Here is a 4,641-nt window from a genome sequence, read left to right on the forward strand (position 1 = left end):
TCCAGCCAGTTTATAAATAGAGAGGGAGCTCCGTCCAGTTTAAACATAAAGTGGGTGCTCCCTCCACTTTATACATAGAAAGGGAGCTCCCTCCACTTTACACATAGAGAGGGAGCTCCTTCCAGTTTATACATAGAGCGAGAGTTCCATCCAGTTTACACATCCAGTGGGAGCTCCATCCACATTATACATAGTGAGGGAGCTCCGTTCTTTTTTAACATAGAAAGGGAGCTCCGTCCAGTTTATACACAGAGAGAGAGCTCCGTCCACCTTATACATAGAGAGGGAGCTCCGTCCAGTTTATATATAGAGAGGCATCTCCATCCAGTTAATATATAGAGAGGGTACTCCCTCCACTTTATACGTAGAGCGGGAGTTCCGTCCAGTTTATCCGTAAAGAGGGAGCTCCTTCCATTGTATACATCTCGAGGGAACTCAAGCCAGTTTATACAAAGGGAGGGAGCTTCTCCAGATTTTCCAGAGAGAGGGAGCTCCTTCCACTTTTTGCATAGAGAGGGAGCGCGTTCCAGTTTATAAATAGAGAAGTAGCTCCATCCAGATTAGACAAAGAGAGGGAGCTCCGTCCAGATTATACACAGCGGAAGCTCCTCCCCCTTTAGGCATAGAGAGTGAGCTCCGTCCACTTTAGACATAGAGAGGTAGCCGCGTCCACTTTATACACAGAGAGGGAGCTCCTTCCACTTTATACATGGAGCGGGTGTTCCGTCCAGTTTATACATAAAGATGGAGCACCGCCCATTGTATACATATAGAGGGAACTCAAGCCAGTTTATACAAAGGGAGGGGGCTTCTCCAGATTATGCAGAGAGAGGGAGCTCCTTCCACTATATATATATATCGAGAGGGAGCTCTGTTCAGTTTACACACAGAGAGGTAGCTTCTCCAGTTTTTACAGATAGAGGGAGCTCCTACCACTTAAAACAGAGAGAGGGAGCTCCCTCCACTTGATACACAGAGAGGGAGCTCCGTCCACTTTACACAGAGAGATGGAGCTCCGTCCACTTTATACATAGAGAGGGAGCTCCGTCCACATTATACATAGAGAGGGAGCTCCATCCAGTTTACACATAGAGAGGCAACTTCTCCAGTTTATACATAGAGAGGGAGCTCGTTCCACTTTATACATAGAGAGGGACCTCCCTCCAGATTATACATAGAGAGGGAGCTCCCTCCACATTATACATAAAGAGGGAGCACCGTCCCGTTTACACAGAGAGGGAACTCCTTCCACTTGATACATTAGGAGGGAGCTCCAGCCAGTTTATAAATAGAGAGGGATCGCCGTTCAGTTTAAACATATAGTGGTAGCTCCCTCCACTTTATACATTGAAAGGGAGCATACTCCACTTTACACATAGAGAGGATGCTCCGTCCAGATTATACACAGAGCGGGAGTTCAGTCCAGTTTATACATAGAGAGGGAGCGCCATCCACTTTAGACATAGTGAGGGAGCTCCGTCCTTTTTATACAAAGACAGGGAGCTCCGTCCAGTTTATACATAGAGAGAGAGCTCCGTCCAGTTTATACATGGAGAGGGAGCTCCGTCCAGATTATACATAGAGAGGGAGCTCCGTCCAGATTTTACAGAGAGGAAGCTCCTTCCAGCTTTTACATCGGGAGGGAGCTGCCTCCAATTTATACGTAGAGAGAGAGCTCCGTCCACCTTATACGTAAAGAGGGAGCTCCTTCCATTTTATGCATAGAGAGAGAGCTCCGTCCAGTTTATACATGGAGAGGGAGCTCCGTCCAGATTATACATAGAGTGGGAGCTCCGTCCAGATTTTACAGAGATGAAGATCCTTCCACTTTATACATGGAAAGGGAGCTCCGTCGACTTTATTCATAGAGAGGGAGCTCCCTCCACTTTATACATGGAGCGGGTGTTCCATCCAGTTTATACACAGAGAGGGAACGCCGTCCACTATATATATATCGAGAGGGAGCTCCGTCCACTTTATACATAGAGAGGGAGCTCCATCCAGTTTATACATAGAGAGGGAGCCTCCTCCACTTCATACATAGAGAGGAACCTCCGTCCAGATTATACACAGAAAGGGTGCTCTTTCCACATTGTACATAAAGAGGGAGCTCCGTCCAGTTTATACATCGAGGGAGCTCCTTCCTCTTTATACATAGAGAGGGAGCTCCGTCCACTTTATACATAGAGAGGGAGCTCCGTCCACGTTATACATAGAGAGGGAGCTCCGTCCACGTTATACATAGAGAGGGAACTCCAGCCAGTTTATAAATAGAGAGGGAGCTCCGTCCAGTTTAAACATAGAGAGGGAGCACCCTCCTCTTTACACATAGAGAGGGAGCTCCTTCCAGTTTATACATAGAGCCGGAGTTCCATCCAGTTTACACATAGAGTGGGAGCTCCATCCACGTTATATACAGTGTGGAAGCTCCGCCCTTTTTACACATAGAGAGGGCGCTCCGTCCAGTTTTTACATAGAGAGAGCTCCGTCCACCTTATACATAGAGAGGGAGCTCCGTCCAGTTTATATATAGAGAGGAATCTCCGTCCATTTTATACATAGAGAGGGAGCTCCCTCCACTTTATACGTAGAGGGGGAGTTCCGTCCAGTTTATACGTAAAGAGGGAGCTCCTTCCACTTTTTGCATAGAGAGGGAGCGCGGTCCAGTTTATACATAGAGAGGGAGCTCCGTCCAGATTATACAGAGAGTAAGCTCCTTCCACTTTTTACAAAGAGAGGGAGCTCTGCCCACTTTAGACATGGAGAGGGAGCTCTGTCCACGTTATACATAGAAAGAGAGCTCCGTCCAGTTTATACATAGAGGAAGCTCCGTCCAGTTTATACATATAGAGGGACCTCAAGCCAGTTTATACAAAGGGAGGGAGCTTCTTCAGTTTATACATAAAGAGGGAGCTCCTTCCACTATATATATATCGAGAGGGAGCTCCGTCCACTTTCTGCATAGAGAGAGAGCTCCGTCCAGTTTATACAGAGAGAGGGAGCTCCCTCCACTTTAATCATAGAGAGGGAGATCCCTCCACTTTATACATAGAGAGGGAGCTCCGTCCACTTTATACATAGAGAGGGAGCTCCGTCCACTTTATACATAGAGAGGGACCTCCGTCCACTTTATACATAGAGAGGGAGCAACATCCAGTTTACACATAGAGAGGCAGCTTCTCCAGTTTACACATAAAGAGGGAGCTCCGTCCAGTTTATACAGAGAGGGAGCTCCTTCCAATTTCTACATAGAGAGCGAGGTCCGTCCTCTTTATACATAGAGAGTGAGCTCCGTCCACTTTATACATAGAGAGGGAGCTCCAGATGGTTCATAAATAGAGAGGGAGCTCCGTCCAGTTTAAACATATAGTGGTAGCTCCCTCCACTTTATACACAGAAAGGGAGCACCCTTCACTTTATACATAGAGAGAGAGCTCCGTACACATTACACATCGAGAGGGAGCTCCGTCCAGTTTATATACAGAGAGGAATCTCCGTCCAGTTTATACATACAGAGGGAGCTCCCCCCACTTTATACGTAGAGCGCGAGTTCCATCCAGTGCATACATAGAGAGGGTGCTCCGACCAGATTATACATGGAGAGGGAGCTCCGTCCAGATTATACAGAGAGGAAGCTCCTTCCACTTTATACATAGAGAGGGAGCTCCGTCCACTTTATACATAGCGAGGGAGCTCGGTCCACTTTATACATAGAGAGAGAGCTCCGTCCAGTTTATACAGAGAGAGGGAGCTCCCTCCACTTTTTACATGGAGCGGGTGTTCCATCCAGTTTATACAGAGAGAGTGAGCGCCGTCCACTATATATATATCGAGAGGGAGGTCCGTCCAGTTTACCCACAGACAGGCAGCTTCTCCAGTTTATACATAGAGAGGGAGCTCCTTCCACTTTATACATGAATATGGAGCTCCCTCCACTTTATACATCGAGAGGGAGCTCCGTCCAGTTTACACATAGAGAGGCAGCTTCTCCACTTTATACATCGAGAGGGAGCTCCCTCCACTTGATACATGGAGCGGGTGTTCCATCCACTTTATACATAGAGATGGAGCGCCGTCCACCATATATATATCGAGAGGGAAGTCCGTCCAGTTTACACATAGAGAGGCAGCTTCTGTAGTTTCTGCATAGAGAGGGAGCGCCTTCAACTTTATACATAGAGAGGGAGCTCCCTCCACTTTCTATATAGAGGAGGAGCTCCCTCCACTTTATACATAGAGAGGGAGCTCCCTCCACGTTATACATGGAGCGAGTGTTCCATCCATTTTAGACATAGAGAATGAACGCCGTCCAGTATTTATATATCGAAAGGGAGGTCCGTCCAGTTTACACACAGAGAGGCAGCTTCTGCAGTTTATACATAGAGAGGCAGCTCCTTCCACTTTATACAGAGAGAGGGAGCTCCCTCCACTTTATACATAGAGTGGGACCTCCGTCCAGATTATACATCGAGAGGGTGCTTTCTCCACATTGTACTTAAAGAGGGAGCTCCGTCCAGTTTATCCATAGAGGGAGCTCCTTCCTCTTTATACATAGAGAGGGAGCTCCGTCCACTTTATACATAGAGAGGGAGCTCCGTCCACGTTATACATCGAGAGGGAGCTCCCTCCACTTCATACATA

Source organism: Heterodontus francisci, unplaced genomic scaffold (assembly GCF_036365525.1).
Source record: "Heterodontus francisci isolate sHetFra1 unplaced genomic scaffold, sHetFra1.hap1 HAP1_SCAFFOLD_483, whole genome shotgun sequence".
In the NCBI taxonomy this organism is placed as follows: Eukaryota; Metazoa; Chordata; class Chondrichthyes; order Heterodontiformes; family Heterodontidae; genus Heterodontus; species Heterodontus francisci.